Raw genomic sequence first — 18,265 nt, forward strand, 5'->3', positions numbered from 1 at the left:
GCTTCGAATTGCGCATGTTAGAGTAGAAGTCTATATTCAAGTTCAAAATTTGTACTGTCATTTTTATATAATGTGAGAATACTTACTTACAAACAGATTATCCATTATTTAATAATACAGAACAGATACAGGCCGTTTGAGAGACATTAGTCAAAAGCCTATATAGTATTTAAGAGTATTCGGTAATATTTCTATGTTCTATCTCTTTCGCTCATATGCTAATGTCAGTACAGTACAAGCTGATACACTCCCATACAATTTATATTTGTGCTTACATGGGTATATTAAATTAGAATACATTTTATAAAACATAAAAAGGCTACAAAAAGCTACAACTGTACAAAAAGCTGTTGAAAATAATAAAAGCAAAAGTAAATAAATATTAACTTTGATACACTGAAAAAAAGCATTAAACCAATCTTTCAATGCATTCAAATAAAGAGCATAAGCTTTCATGAAATATGCAGACACAGAAAAAAAGCATGTATCTATTTAACCTTCGCATAAGTTAAAAAAAAATAACTACATTTTAAAGTGCTTGTGTTATATAGAGGTGCAAAATTGTATAATGGTAAATATAAAAGAATACATAGCTGCACAGAAGTAAATAGAAAAGTGTAAAGTAAAAGTAAGTACAAAAGTCTCGTGTTGTATAGAGAGATAAGTATAAAAATATTTAATATTCAGTCAAAAACATTCTTGTGATAAATATTGAATGAATTGTGTGAATAATGAATGAAACAGAGTTATTCCAAAGGACAATGAAAATGTTATAAAATAAGAAAATAAATTTAAAGAAAAGAAAAGTTAAAAAAAATTCCAACAAAATGTTTGAACTTCTAGTTTTTGGACCTAATTTTTAATCAGAATATTTTTGGCTTTTCATTTACACATAACACGCTATTAGCTTTTGCTTTTACTTATCTTCTGATTTATAACAGAATCAAGAAAGTATGAAACTTGTTCCTAAACGGAACGATTGAAATACTTTTACCATTAATTATGTTGTTAGAATAATAATGAGAAATAAAAAATTGATATTGCTTCGTATCCTGTTATACAGAATCATTTAAAATAATTCTGTCCATTGCAACGTTTTGTATATTGTAAATTTATTTCGACAAGCCGCCCAGGGGGGAAAGTGATTAGTGAGTTTGACAGCCGCACCAACGCGCCGTTCGAATCTCGGAGAAGGCATGAATGTAATTTGTCCGTTCCTTCATAGGAGACAACCGGTGGTTCAACTATTAAATTCATCCATAATTTTAAAGATACCATCGCTTCCGGCCTTTGTAGTGGCAAAAGCATATAAACAGTTAGTGCCCGCTATAGGAAAAGGAAAAAAAAATATTTTGATAATTACCTTTTTTGGGGGGGTACATTTTTTATTGCTGTAAATGTTTCCATGCAGGTTTTTTTTTTTTTTTTTTTTTTTTTTTTTTATCATGTTCAGTTTTTGAATTTAATGAAATCCACTTTCAAGTTAAAGAACTTTTATTGCTAACAAATTTTCTTGTGAAAACGATATAAAAATAACAATATATAAATTAAATGAATTTTTATAATTATTTCCTATCAGAACATAAAGCGAACATACGATTATTTACACATTTTTGGATCAGAAAACATTTTCAAATTCGGTGTAGCCAATAGGCTACACCGAATAATCAAGAAACTCGATACACAGAAGGTGCGGTCGGCTCTATTTGGTACAAGACAATAATAATCCTTTCCAAAGACTAAAAATAAATACTACGACCTGTTTGAAAAAAAAAAAAAAAAAAAAAAAAAAAAGAGTGTCCCACATCAACAAGTTTCTTCACGCAGCTAAGCTACGAGAAACCAGAAAGAAAAACTAATAGATACTACATCTCTTACGTCCTTTCCTGCTTATTATCCTGGTAAAAATGGAATATCTTGGCATTCGTTCTCACTTCCGGACGAAATATTTACAACGCAGCAAGCCGCATTCTGCATGTCAAACTGAAGAATTCGAAGACCAAAATAGTTCGTTTGCCAAGTCTAAAACATAATCAAATATTGGCAGAAGTACAACAAGGTTACTATATGATGTTTAGAAGTACGCAAAACAGAAATATTATTTTAAAAATACTGTAGCTTCAGACATGAAAAGTAATAAAGTTGTGAAAATATGTGAATGTTTTAACAGAAAAGTAATGCCGTATTTTCTCATACACAACTAATTTTGTTAGAGCATAAGTACATTTTATTTTGTTCGCGTATCCTTTAATAAACTGAATAAGAAAAATAAAGCTATTTATGTGACAAAAGTAGAAAGTAAATTGCAATAGGAAAAATGTAACATACATAATAAACTTGAATTTTTCATTTTATTGTTTGCTAGCCATTTGTGCGGCCAGCCGACTAAATTAGTTTTTATATATATAATTTTTTAGTGTCCAGCTACTTACTGTAATTTCATAAAAATATATAATATTTCTAATTAAATATATCATGATTTAAATGCATTTTTATTTAAATCAATTAAATTTAAAAGTGAAAAATATTCTTTAGAACTCCGTTTATACCTTCAAATCTCTTAGTTTGTTACTCGATAATAGACAAATTAATTACAGTTAAATATCTTTCACTTAACTGAATATCACGCTGACGAGTGTAAGATAAAAGTATTTAATTTCAGGAAGTGAGAACAAATTGCTTTTACACAGCCGAGGTTATTGATTAAAATTGAAAGAAGAAAAATCTGAAATGTTTCAGATTTTAAATTACGTCCAAAGGGGCGTTTTTTTTAACGTTTTGTGTGCTTCCTTTATTTATTAAATATCATGTTCTTTGTGCTTAAACCATAAAATTTAGTTCAATGTCGCAAAATAATTTTAAAATGAGCATATATTTAGAATTTCCTATACACAGTTCGACGCGCTGGAGATAAAAAGGTCTTCCCCCGTAGAGTGTTGCCATTGCTCGGTTTTAAATCGTTGAGTTTGTTACTCAAACATTCGTTAAAGTTTTACAAAATATAAAATCGATAATAAAACAAATTCCAAATTTCAAATTGGGTCTTCCACATGCCCATATTCGTAGAAGGATTACGCCATTCAAAATTGGATGGCTCTAGATACCGTTGTTTTATCACAATGCGAGAAATATACATACATTTATGCAGATTTTTCATTATTTAATTTCTTTAAATATAATGCAGGACTCTAAAATTTTGTGGCAACAGTTTGAAAAGTGAACCGACATTTATAGGAGTCTGACGCAAAATGCCAAAACGAAAGTAATAGTCCTTCGGGACTCAAATCCCTTTGGACTAATAACTATCCTACATTTTGCCGTATTGCAACAGTCTGCCGCGCTGGAGATAAAATATTTTAATTCGAACAGAGTTGCCACTGCTCACTTTTAAATCGTCGCTAAGTTTGTTAATCAAAAATTCATTAAATTCGTATAAAATATGAAACAAAACAATCGAATTCGAAGTTCAAAATTCGGGCATATACTCAGGTGAAGGACTATATTTTTCAAAATTAGTGGCTCTAAAAGTCGTCAGTGTTCCACAATGCGATGACCGTATAAATATACGTATTAACAAATTTATTATTTAATAGTAGCCATGTATCATACTTCCAACCTTCTACCCGTGAAAATGCCAAATAATTTTCAGTACTTGATTTGTATCGAATATATTGCTCTCAGATAGTAAAAAACTTAAAAATACTTTAACAAAATAACTAAAGGCCAACCTCCCATAAATTTTGAAAAAACGAATAACTTCAGTTAGTTAAAAATCAATAAATTTTTCTTTGGGGGGGACTTTCCTTTTAATTACATTTTTTTACCTAATTAAAATCTTACTTTATATCTTAAATTTTAGCTCTTAGAAAGAAACGCGAATACACAGTTAAAATTACTCTATTTTCCAGAAGTTAAGTCCAAAGCAGTAAATGCAACTTAATGCAGATTACTTTAACTGACGTTAAATTCCACAAAAAAAAAAGCAATCATTCAAATTATTTGTTTATGAATATAATAATAAAATTAAAGAAAATTTATTTAAATGCATTTTTACTCTTTAACTGTATTTTTAACTTTATTTTTAACATTTAAAATACATTTGAATGTATTTTCAACGCGTCTATTGCTTTCCTATTGGAGCCATGGTGATTCTTATCTTTGTCGATTGATGATTCTGGTTTCCACTTGCTACCAGATTGTTTCCAATGTTTCTAGATTTTACGATTTATAATGGATTAGTTCCTACTCCTTTTCTCTTCAATTTTTTTCTATATGGGGTATTCTTCTTTTCATTCCTCAAATGTTTCAAAGTCATGTGCCAACAGAAGCATATATTAATTCAATTTATTTATGTTCATAATCCGTGTCACATAAGTATGTAATACAATGTATCAAGTTAAGTTTTACTTTATAACTTAGCATACATAGGAAAAAAACGTTTTGTAAGCTACAGAAGGACAGGAAGCTTAGGTATCAGATCTGTTCTTCCCCGACTTCACACAAACTTCGCATGGAAGTTTTCTTCCTTCATATGATCAACTGCAGCAGAATGCAATAAATATCTTTCTTTGTCAGAAATCAATTTTCAGCTCCAGAAAATTAGTTGAAGGTTTTGAGGGCAGGAAGTTTTCTTCCAACAGCATTCCAAAAATTTTCGATGGGCCGAGATCCAGAAAATATGCTGACCAATGCATACGAGTAATAATTCAACGATCAAATTACTAGATCATCAGCTTTGTGTGGACGAGTGGTTACGGTCCATTAAATTAAGATCTTGATCTACAGTTTACAGTTGGTACTCTACAGAAGGTGGAGTAAGATTTTAACTAGTTATAAAAAACGTGATAACTTTACTACGACTTGGAGCAGGTCTTTGGATTAACTATATTGTTCGGAATTGTTTCTACACGTATAAGCGAAAAATGACAGAACGATACACAGAAAAGAAACTGAGTGTTGGATGCATATTTAATATTTGCATTTCTTTTTTTCTTTGTATATTTTATTTCCTCACTGCTTAATTTTATGTTATGATTTTTGCAATAATCTTGTTACTGGCAACGTGCTTTATTTTACTATTAAGTTTGTGTGAGTGGCAACAGTTGTTCATCTTTATGTTTCAGTAGAATAGCGTTCTTAGCCGCACTGCGCTGCAGGCAATATTTCTCTTAAAGAATTTTATGTTTTAGAATAACAATAAAGTTTATTATACAAAGCTGATGCTTTTTAGTTCAAGGCAACTATTTGGTTCCCCAGGTGAGGCATTTAATGCTATTTAATGTGTTATTATTATATGCTTTAGAACTGTGTTTAACGAACTTTTAAGTACTGGTACTGCGAATCGTCTGCGTGACGTCAGAAAGATAAGCGGAAATATTTTTTGCTGCTTAAGTATCTTGTTGAAGTTATTTGTGCTTATTAATCATTATTCATGGTAATAATGACAGAATTAAGTGAATCTGATCTTAAAAGATTAAGAGGACGAACGAAATCTACCCTAACGCGGCTTCACAATAGTTTCAGTAATCAGTTAAGTTTAACGGAATTAAAAGCACGATTAGAAAGAATTGAACAAATATTTAAAGAATTTGATCAATATGATGCTGCTTTACCCGAAGAAGCTTCTGAAATTGCTGAATTCGAAGCTAAATATTTTGAAACGAAAGTAATGTATCAATCCGCCATTGAATCCGTAACGGCCAGAAATGTTTTGATTTCAAATCCCACTGCAGTTGAGGCTAGCTTTAAACTTCCGCGTTTAAACATTCCGAGTTTCAATGGTAAATATACTGATTGGCTTAATTTTAAAGATCTGTACATGGCGACAGTTCATACCAATCAGTCGTTAGCGAAAATTCAGAAATTCCAATATTTGATAGGACTTTTAAAAGACGAACCAGCTGCTATTATTAAGCACATTCCGATTTCCGAAACTACATACGATGAGGCTTGGGACAAATTGATGAATCGTTATGCTAGAAAAAATCAAATTGTAATGTCGCTTGTCAGAACATTTCTTGAGCAACCCAAAATTACTAGCGCTGATTCTGTTAATCTAAGAAAACTATCTGATACATCTGATGAAGTTATCCGTGGATTAAAATCTCTTGGCGAAAAGGCTTCGTCTAGAGATGTTTGGCTAATTTATTTTTTGTTAGAAAAAGTCGATCCGGAAACGCGCCATTTATGGTCACAAAAAAATGGTGAAGAAGAATTTCCTACCTTAGAATGCTTTTTGGAATTCTTAAACTCAAGATGTGTTTCACTTGAAATGTTAAACACTCATAATAATGAAAAGCGAGTATCGCATAAAAATCAGTGCTCTGTTTCGAAGAATGTTTCACATAATAATAAAAATTCTGTTCTAAAATGTCAGCATTGCAATGGTTCTCATTTTTTATCAAAGTGTTATAAATTTAAAGGTGCAGATATTACGACTAGGAAAAATATCATTCGCAAGAATTTATTATGCTTCAATTGTTTCGGAAATCATCAATTAAAATTTTGTTCATCGCAGAATGTGTGTTCTATTTGCAAAGCAAAACACCATACTTTACTGCATGAAGATATTAAAAGTAATAACGTAGTTGTGTCAAATTCATCTCCATCTGATGAACAAATTTCTAATTCAGACGAACAAAATAATATTTCGAGTTTTTCTATTCAGGGTCAGAGTACTTCATTTTTACCAACGGCGGCAGTAATAATTTACGACTCTGCTGGTCAAGGTCATGAATGTATCATTCTTTTTGACAGTGGAAGTGAAGCTTCTTTCATCAGTGAATCATTTATTCGACTATTAAATATACGCAGACAAAATGCTCGTATTTGCGTAAAGGGACTTGGTGATTCTGAAGCAGCTTTGACTTGTGGTTATGTAAACGTAAAATTGTTTCCGAAATCTGAGTTGAAAAAAAATGGTGTTTTAATACAAGCATATATTCTTAAAAAATTAACTTCGCATTTGCCTTCAGTAAAGATTGATAGCAAGGACCTTGATTATTTGAATTCAATTAATCTTGCAGATCCGAATTTCAGTACGCCCAAACAAATAGACATGATAATTGGAGCTGACTATTTCTTTTCTCTGCTTCAGCCAGGGCAGATTGTTGGCTATAAAAATGTAATTGCGCAAAATTCTATTTTTGGTTGGGTTGTATCAGGCAGAATTAAAACAGAAGGCAATACTCCGCATCCCATTAGTGTTAATCGCATTAGTTTACATATTGAGGATAACGTCGATGCAACACTTAAGCGTTTTTGGGAGTTGGAAGAATTAACGTTCCAAAATCAGAAATCAACGATTGAAGAAGAGTTTTGTGAGAAGCATTTTAAAGAAAATTATCGAGTAAACGGAAAGGGCAGATTTGTTTTCCGACTGCCCATTTTCAATAATGCTGAAGAGTTAGGCGACTCCAAACCTTTGGCTATTTCTCGTCTTCTATCCATGGAAAGAAAATTTGATTTAGATAAAGAACTTAGTAGGCAATACAAGGAGTTCATGCAAGAATACGAAACTTTAAATCATATGGTTCCAGTTGTTGAGAATGAAGAAAATAAGCAAGTATATTATCTACTGCATCATGCTGTTGTTAAACCGACTAGCTCTACCACTAAACTTCGTGTAGTATTTGACGGTTCATGTAAAGCTAAAAATTCAGTTTCTTTGAACTCTGTTTTAGGGGTAGGTGCAACACTACAACGAGATATATTTTCAATATTGCTCAACTTTCGTATACATAAAATAGCTTTTTCTGCTGACATAGAAAAAATGTACCGCCAGATTTTCGTAGATACTGAGGATCAACATTTACAAAGAATTGTTTGGAGAGAATCTGTTAATTCAAAAATGCAGACATATAAATTATGCACAGTTACATATGGCACTGCATCTGCACCATTTTTAGCAACACGCTGTTTGTGGCAAATTGCTTTGGATGCAGAACAGGATCATCCTCATGTATCTTCCGTTCTTAAAAATGATTTCTATGTAGATGATTGTTTATCTGGAGCAAACAATTTAGAGGAAGCAGTTGACCTATGTTCTAAGCTTTCACAGCTATTAGAGAAACGTGGATTTAATTTAAGGAAATGGAGATCAAACTGCTCAAAGCTTCTCGAAAATTTATCCATTGATAATCATGAAGAAGATGACCTGGAAGTTCACTCAGATGAATGTGCCAAGACTTTAGGGCTGTTTTGGAACTCTACAGAAGACATATTTTTATTTAACATTTCTATGGATTTGGGGACTGAAATTACTAAAAGAAGGTTCATTTCTCAATCTTCTAAAATCTTTGATCCTCTTGGCTTGCTATCACCATGTACAGTCAAGTTGAAAATGTTTTATCAGCAATTGTGGTTTTTAAAACTTGACTGGGATGCCCCACTGCCTAAAGAATGGGAAGAGAAGTTGCAGCGACTTCAAGAAGATCTTAAGGCTCTCAAAAATGTTAAAATTTCGAGGTGGCTTCAAACTACGTCTAACCACATCTATCTGCATCGTTTTTGTGACGCGTCAGAATCTGCTTACGCTGCTGTTATCTACTGTGTTCAATCAACATCTCACGACAGAAATGAAGTCAATTTGATGGTTGCTAAAACCAAAGTTGCTCCCATTAAACAAGTGTCCATACCTAGACTGGAACTCCTAGGTGCATTGCTCCTTGCCAGATTAATCAAAGCTGTCCGTAAAGCCTTCTCCAGTACTGAAATTTCCTTTCACGCTTGGACTGACTCTAAGGTTGTTCTCTGTTGGTTAGCAGCTCATCCTCGAAAATGGAAGCCTTTTGTGGCAAACATGACTTCAGAAATATTAGATGCTATTCCCTATCAACAGTGGAGCTATATTTCGTCGAAACAGAATCCTGCCGATCTTCCTTCTAGAGGAATCGATCCTAAAGTTCTACCGAACATATCCCTATGGTGGCATGGGCCATCATTCTTAGCGTTCGACAGTTCAAAGTGGCCTCTACAATGTTCTGTCAGTAATGAGACTAACAGTGATGCAACTGTCTTAACTGAACAAAGGACAAAATCAATTTTTTGTACAACAGCTTATTTGACTAATGACACTCTGGACAATTTATTTCAGAACTGTTCTTCTTTATCTAAAATAGTTAATGTAATTTCCTTTTGTTTAAGATTTATTTCTAGGTGCAAAGAACGGGTCTTTGGTTCTGAAGATAATAGGTTAAAAAGTCCTGCAGTAGTACCTTCATCTAATGAAAGGCAAGCAGCTATGAAGTTGATCATTAAATGGATCCAGTTTGTGCACTTCCATAAAGATATAAAGGATCTAAAAAAAAATTCATCTTTAAGTCCTAAAAGTCTTTTAAGCTCACTTTTTCCTTTTCTAGATGATGATGGTGTTTTACGGGTGGGAGGTAGGCTGCAAAATTCTGACTTGTCATTCAATGCTAAGCATCCCATAATTATACCAGGTCAACACAGGATTGCTTTGCTGCTTGTTAAACAATATCATGTAACTTATATGCATGCAGGGCCCAGTTTACTAGCTAACATTTTAAAGCAAAGTTATTGGATTGTAAATGGTAAGAAACTTATTCAGTCTTTTATCCATAAATGTATTGTTTGTCACAGATATAAATTGTCATCTAATAATCAGTTAATGGGAAACTTGCCAAAACAAAGAGTAACACTTGAGAGACCATTTTTTAGCACAGGTATTGATTATGCCGGTCCTGTAACTTTGAAATGTTACAAAGGTCGTTGCTTTAAGACCACTAAAGGTTATATAGCTTTGTTTGTATGTCTAGCTACCAAAGCTTACCATATTGAGGTAGTTAGCGACTTAACTGCAGATACTTTCATTGCTGCTCTTAGGCGATTTGTATCGAGGCGTGGTACACCTCGATACTTATTTTCGGATAATGGTACGAACTTTGTTGGCGCAAAAAGAAAATTGTCCGAACTGCAAACTCTGCTGCTTTCACTTAACAGCAATGAATTGATTTTAAATTATTTGGCTGAAAATACTATGGAATGGAAAATGATTCCACCTGCTTCTCCCCACTTTGGTGGTTTGTGGGAATCAGGGATCAAGTCCATAAAATTTCATTTGAAAAGAATGATAGGAGAGACAAAGTTAACATTTGAAGAATTAACTACTTTACTAACTCAAATTGAAGCTGTGTTAAATTCACGCCCCTTATCTAAAACTAATCACAATGATGTAGGTAATTTAGATGCTTTGACTCCATCACATTTTTTAACTGGGGATGTTATTACTAGCATCCCAGAACAGGATTTTTCTAATATTCCCAAACCCACTTTATTAAAACGATGGGAATTATTACAACAAATGAAACAAGGCTTTTGGAAGAGATATTATAAGGAGTATTTAAATTCCTTACAACAAAGATACAAATGGAAGCAACAGCTTCCAAATTTGTCTGTAGGTGATATTGTATTAATTAAGGAGGACAACATGCCTCCTGGTGTTTGGCCTTTAGGTCGCATTGTTGAAATCCATCCCGGAAAGGATGGCAATGTTAGAGTTGTTACAGTAAAAACTGTTAATGGTTATTTTAAAAGACCTATAGTAAAACTTTTACCATTGCCATTGCATCGGGAATGATCTACTGAGCATTTGCTTGATTACCTTAAAACTTTCAGCATCGCATAGGGTTCAAAGCTAATCTAATTTAATATGACTTTCAACAAGCTACGAAAAACTTCTTGACATTGAAATTATTAGAATTGATCGCTCAGATTTAGCTCAACGTTTAATTTGCACTTTTTTTCCTCAGGGACACACTGTTGTCGGGCTCATCGTTAGATATTTACAAGTCCCATCGTTACAGCAAAAAGTTTTATCCAACAAAACACAAAGCTTCGCTTAACTATTTGAAAATCTGTGTAACTTCGGGAAATAGCGTATTAATTTTTATTATGACCTAGGTCAAGTAATAAATATTGGCAAAGAATAATAGAGCCTGATATTACAGCAACGTTGTAACTATTAAAGAACATTTTGAGGAAGAATCATATATAAGAAACTCTAGATTGATTGACTTGAATTATTGCGTTTACTGAAAACGTACTAGGTCAAGAAAGACCTCGTGAAGAACTTTTTGGAGGAAATTGGTTATGATTGACGTTACCCATTAAGTGAATCAGGAAACCGTCATGGAATTAACATTTTACTGCCAAGCATATAACTGTAAAGAACTATTAGTACTTTTCGGGTTTAGCACAGACCACTTCCCAGCCATTTTACATTGCTATAACTGAACTTAAATGGTAATTATCAGCTGGTAATATTAAAGTTTAATTAAATTTTTCCATGTTTAAAATGTAAAAAGATATATTAAAACTAGGTTTACAATAAAAGGAAATTTTGAGATTACATTTATAAAAGCGTTTAATATTTTATAATAATATTTTTATAATATACACTTGTCGTTCGTATGGTATTACAATCTAAATAGGCAAGTCAAATCAGAAGGGCTTCATTTATTATTACCCTGTAGAAGTTTAAGTTTCTAACAGTTATTTTAAGTTTAAACATACTTTAGTATCTATTCTTGTTTTCCATTTTCTCTATCAGAATGAGTTTTTAGTATCGCGTTTTATGCAAGTGAGTTAGAAGAAGTATTTAAACCTTTGACTGCTCATAGGACATATATGTCCCATTAAAAGTTTAAAAATTACTGCTGGATTAAAAAGTCCTAAGAATCTCCTGAATGTTGGGGATCATTTTTCAATAGTTAGAAAATCAAGATATCGCTATGTTCTTTGTACACAAATGAACATAGATATATGGGTTACCCAATGTGTAATGTCGGGTCATGCAAAGAATGCTTTACCCTGCACCGTACGTAATGTAAAATCTATTTCATATAATAAAATTTTCCAGAATAATAGGTGTGCTTATAATAAGTCGATCGCTACGTGTGGGACATATGTATCCCACCTTTAACTACGGCTGGGATATATGTGTCCCAGCCTTTGGCTTGAAAACCGTTTGTCAAAAAAGTCCCAATTGCTAAATTTGCCTTATTTATGACATATTTTATTCATTTGGATAGGAAACGGACCATGTTTTTAAATTCGTAGTCAAAGAGTTAAAGAAAGTTCAATTTACTTTGAGAAAAAGCGTGCTTAGAAGTACTTAGTGGCACGTGTTTGCCTTCTGGCTACTTCGTTCTTGAATTTACTATATTCGGCCGTATTGTACGTGCCTGCTGAGAATCCCCGGCTAAGTTAATTTAAGTGCCAACTACGTTAGGTATTTGTGTGTAGCTTCGACTAAGTCTATTTAGATTAGCATTAGATTAGTTTCTTATTTTCTTATTCAGATTTAAAAGCCCAAGTGGAGACTTTCCTGCAAGTCCGAGAAGGGGGCATCTGTTATTATTTCTTTGAATGAATAAAAGGGTATTTTAACCCTTCTCAAATCTCTGTAGTAACTACTCTAACTCGATGATAATTCGCTACTTAGTTCACTAAGTTCCCGGACATAATATCTAGACAAAGTACTGAGGAACATTACAACCCTAACGAGCCTATCGAAGACAAACTTCACGGATTTGATTCAAAATTTCGTAGATAAGATCATATACTAAGTACAGTCTGAAGATGATTAGTTTAAACCAGCCGAAGAATTTCTTGAATTTAGGTTTTATTCTTTTCTAATAGAAATTGAGAAAACTATCTAAAGCAAAGTATCAGTGAAGTACAGAAATACGAATACGCCATATGAAATTTTACGCCCAGAAATAATAATTTTGCTTTTCTTACAGGTTACATATATATACTACGAAATTCCTTTTCGCTTGAATGTTTTTCAACAGGCACTTAAACACTCATCAAGAAAAGGTAAACAGGGTCCATTGCTCCCTCCGTAAATTCCTTTTTTTTTTATTCACAGTTTCTGTTGGCACACACTCTTGGCATCGTTTCAGCAACACCTTTCTTCGAATTAGAACGATTAGCTAAAAAATTTATTAAGTCTTTGTCTAACGAATATCGCAACCTAGTTCCAAATTAGTTAAAATATTTCAAAACGAATATTATTTTAATGCTTTAAATAAAACCTTACATTTCGTTCCAGAGCATGCAGACAACAACAAAGTGCGTGGCCAATTACTTTAAAAATTATATTTAGCAGTTTCGGAAATTTCTTACATGACTTTACAAAACATCGTGGCATCATGTTTAGGTTAGGTTATGTTAATTGATTAAGGTAAAGCAACTCGAAGGCTATCTGCCTATAAGGAAGGATGCCTTCGTATGATATTTTTAAGGGAAACTGGCTTATATCCACGTTATACATGAGGAAAATGAAAAAAACTCAACCATACAGCCAGCTAGTTTGCTGGGATTCGATCCTAGGTCGAACAATCAGTATTCAGCGATATTACCGGTCGGCCACTGGTGGATCTCTCGCCATCTTGTAAGTATGTTGACGGGAGAGCCGGCCGCTGATGCTCTCGGCTTGGATTCGAATCCCGGAGACGGCGAGGATATTTGTAAGTGTACAATTATTTTCGGCAAGAAATCAATTAAAGTATTAAAAGAACAGGATCTTTCAAAACTGAGACACAATTAGAGAAATTTGTACATCAAATTCGCAAGTCAACGACATGTGCAAACCTTGACTTTTGGCTACAAAAAATTTGTGAACTTTATGTAGCTGTAGATTTACTGTATGGTTTAACAGTTAGTGAAGGCTGGTTGCTAGTCCGAACTGTAATGTGTGGCTTCGAATCCCGCATAAAGTTTGGTTGTTTATGTATGTCCATCTCCCTTCTTGCTGGTATAATATCCATCTACCTATTGTGGTCGCTACAGATGGGATTGGACTAACCGGCGCAAAAAGGTTCTGGTACCTTTTATCAAGTTTAGGTAGTTAAAGGCACTGAGTGCAACGGCATAAAGCTTAAAAAATGTCGACACCATTGTGAAATTCCATATCACAATAAGAGCAACTGTCATCAAGACTGACGGAAAGGCCATGTGAAGGTCTTAATCATGGCGAAATGTTACCAAGCACAAAGCAGCTGGCACTCTTTATCAAGTTGGCCATCTCTCTAAAAGACAGAATTACGCCCCTTACACAAAGGCGAAATTCTGCCGGCATCTTCATAAAGCTCAGCATCATGAAGAAAGCAACTCTCATCAAGGTTGCCGGGACACTTATGGGATTGTCTTAATCTTGGTTAATAGTCGCCTACTCGCATAAACATGCCGGCATCTTTATAAATTCTCATGAAGTAATCTAGGTGACAGAATAGGAAAATTCCTTGCTTTTATGCAGTGGAATAAAGAGTTAGATCCAATAACTATGAATTTGCTAAGAGCTAAACAGCGAGGTCTGAACGTTGAGTTTAATAGGTTAACATTGGTTTATCAATTTATTTAGAATTTATTACATTTTTTTTATTCCTATGAGTTTATTTATTTATTTATTTATTTATTTTTGCCGCATAAATTCTGCAATTATGTTTAACATTTCATATTTTCCAAAGCATCGATATTTTGTAACAAAGCAGCATCACAAGCACTAGCGTTTCCGGAAATCTCGCAGATTTTCCAAATAGCCCATCCACATTTATCCCTGGGCAACCCTTAACTGATAAGACTGCTAAATGGCCGACGAATTCGACTTACCCCAATATATGCTTTAGAAGCAAGTGTCCAACCAATTGGAGGCGGGGGGAATATACAAAGTTTTTAACGGCAGATTTCTTTGGATAAATTTTTTTGGCTAAAGGAGCAGCATATCAATTACAGAAAATCAATAAAACAAACAGAAAAAGTTTTTTTTTGGGGGGGGGGGTCCAGCATATTATTTTCTTCGTAAATTAAAGACTGCGATATCTCATTTTGAACATGCAGATTTAAAAGAAATTTGTTTTCCGGATTTTAATTAAATAGATGCTAATGAATGGGCTGAGCAGATAAAGTATTGAAATTGTCTTAAACTTTATTTCTGGCTCAAATCCTTCTTTGGACTGTGTTGATGAGATTCCCAGAGATTGCCCAAATGTGGTCTTAGACCACTGATTCTCATATAGTTTCAGGGGTCAGCCTTATATTTACCTGTTAAGTACTTTATTTTGGTTTATGAATATAAAAACTACTTTTATTCAAGTTTGGTATTTATCAACATTTTCGATACATTTTTTGTTAAATGAAACAAATTTGAAAATGATCTAAATTTAAGTAAATGCATAAGTATTTTTAGAGTTTGAAAAGCAGTGGTGGGATGATCGTCGAGCAATGGTTAAAAGAGTGCACGGGACAAAAAAGGTTGAGAATCACTGTCTTAGATCAACACCTCATTCTGTAGAGTCATTAGGTTAATTGGAAGCAGAAAACATGAAAAAATATGCAACCGCCTTCGCCGGGAATCGAACCACGGACCTCTGGAATACCGGCCCAGCGTGCTACCGTTACACCACGAAGGCACGCTAGGGAAGTGGGAAAAATACCTTATATACTTCTCCCCTTTTTAAAGAGCGACTAGGCTTTTAGGGTACCTAGTCGCCAAATCCTGGGTGCGGAGAATCATCATCCACAACCCTTTTAGTTTGGGCGCCACTTATAGAGTCATAAGGATTTTTTTAGGGGCAGAAAAGATGAAAAATAGCAAACGCCTTCTCCGAGAATCGAACTACGGACCTCTGGAATACCGGCCCAGCGTGCAGAACCACTACACCACGATGGACGCTAGGAAAGTGGGAGAAATACCTTATAATTCAACTTCAAGGTTTCCAGGCTAATAATTCTCGGGGCTCTCTCCTTATATTTTCTAATTTTCAGAGTGGAAAAATGCTTTAAATATAATTTTATTTAATTAAAATAATAAGCTGTAATTAATTATTGGTTTGTTTTTCTTAACACATTTCGGATTCAAGGAATTTTGCGCAAAATTTAAGACTATCTGGTCGTATATAAATGAATACAAAAGCATAAATATTTCTTCAGAACTAAAATTCTTGCCAAAATTTCTACATTTTCATCTCTTTATGATGGATACTCTAATACCAGCTTTCGCAGCTGGCAGCAGACCGTTAAAATTTGCGAAATTTTTGTCGCCCATTCGTGACTGTAAAAAGGGCATCGCGAAATCAAAACAGTGGTAACGATGTGCATAAATATATTTTTTCCCTTTGAAATCATCTAATTTGTCAGAGAAGTAAATTTAACATTTTTGCAGGTTTTGGTAATTGTGTACAGTTCTTCTCAAAATGAGATGTATTAATAGTTATAGCTAGGATTACCAACTGTGTCTAGTCGCAATAAAGGGCACCATGGTAAATTCCTGGAATACAATTTTAAAACTTATGTTCAAATGCACAAAAAAAAATTTTTTTAAAGCTTTGAAAACAAATGAAAAAAAGTTTTAGTTCAGCAATTTAGGTAATAATATATTGACTCATTAAACACAAAAGATGCATTACTAGAATAGGCATTAAATACAGTTAATAAAATGTTAATTCAGAAATGTAGGAAAACTTAACAGAATATTGAAACTTTCTAAACAAAAGTAAGCTTTTAAATTTTTTAAATTATATCTGTTCTAAATTTTGGCAGATTTGAGCAAATGTGCACCACCATTTTTTTTTTTCAAATTCTGAATAATTTTCTTTCAAATTAAAATATACAAATAACTAATTTTTCATAAATTGAACCGAACACATATTTCATTCATTTCTCTGTTTACTTGATATAACACTGAACGTTCTTTCACAGTATGCTGATGTTGTAGGAATGGCAAAACCCATACGAAACTACTTTTTAAATATTTATACATTTATAATCAACAATTTCAAAATCATATGCCACTTTTTACTTGATGTGTTAGACCTCGTAAGGTTTTTTCTCAATTAAGTTATTTATCAAAAGGTTCATCCAAATCCTAATCTAGCTTTTCTTTAAGCTTCGAATCTTCAGTAACTTCACAAATTTTCTGTTCAAAATGAATTATTTAACTGACTTAGAATTGACAATTTGCCAAATCTAGAATTTTCATCAATGTAATCTAAAATAAGTCATTCCTAAAGAAGGAAATAATTTAATCTTCAATAATCTTTGAGACTCTTCATTATTCAATTTTATTATCTTCATTATCAAATAGTGATAAACTTGAAAGTCAAACATTCCTCTCAAATCGATATTTAAGCTTATTAAGTTTGACAAAACTTTGAAAATTTCAACATCACAGTTCTTTTTCCTATCTAGTTCTTCAATAGCTAAGCTGAATATCAAAATTAAGTATCGAGAGAACAGTAAATGTATTTCAGTAATCTATGTGTGTTTTCTATAGGATTTTTCTCAATTAGAAGCAGTTTCAATAAGTGTTTAGAACAACTAGTTGCTGCTTCAGAAATGAGAACTTGAGGGGTTTTTAATCTCGAACTAAAGAACATTTGGCCTTTTTCTGGACTTTAAAAAAAAAGGCAGGAATACGGATTAAAAGACTGTCCTTTCAAAAAAAAAAAAAAAAAAAGGACGGTTAGCATTTCTAGAAATATCCCAAATATACTGAAGAGCTATGCTAAAATATACTTAATGCATATTTAAATTTGAAATTTCGTAACATGTTGCATGGAGTTCGTAGCAAAGTAGCATGTAACCAAGATAACATAACGGTTTGGAACATTTATTTCCTCGAGGCAGTGTAGACAGCACTGTTTCGTTCTTTTTCATGGTCTTATAATTATGCTATTCTGCTCTCATGCAGCCTCTGGCTTGCTGTTAGAACTACAGGAAGACTAATTTACTTTTAATGAAAATTAAAAAATGGACAGATAGTAATAAACAAAAGCAAGAGAAACCAGTTAAAAGTGTAGAGCGTGCAACCTGTAGCGTACTTTTCTCTAACATCCCAAATGCTCCCATTTCTCTTTCGTCGGAGAATGACGTCATTTCATAAGCGGTTTAAAAATGGGTTCCGCAGCTGAAAGGAGGAGGAGGAGAACTAGGCAATGACAACAAAAGAGGAAACAACCCTACTGGATTTAACCGCCGGAAGTGATCTGGAAAAGGTTATTGCTATATTTCCCGCAAAAAAGTTCATTACCCTTCTCAAGATCAGGATAACGAAACTACAGGTTTTAAAATAGTTTTTATGAGAAACCAGATCTCATTTACGTAATCTGATTTATTAGTGAGTGAAATCGGAAACTCAGAAGTAAAAGGTATCAGTGAGTGCAAATCACTTTTATAAATTTTGAAAAAAATGTTTCATTTTCTTCTAAGGAAACAACATTATTTATAACGAAGCACATAG

General features: G+C 33.1%; 1 protein-coding gene across 1 annotated transcript in view; it reads right to left on the reverse strand.

Moving 5' to 3' along the window:
• LOC118190240 (aquaporin-9-like) overlaps positions 1-18,265 on the reverse strand; it is a 156,664-nt gene that overhangs the window by 62,747 nt on the left and 75,652 nt on the right. The gene's annotated exons all lie outside the window — the stretch shown is intronic.

The sequence above is a fragment of the Stegodyphus dumicola genome, chromosome 10 (genome assembly GCF_044657685.1).
Source record: "Stegodyphus dumicola isolate Sdum_Otavi_A_Nest chromosome 10, ASM4465768v1".
Lineage (NCBI taxonomy): Eukaryota > Metazoa > Arthropoda > Arachnida > Araneae > Eresidae > Stegodyphus > Stegodyphus dumicola.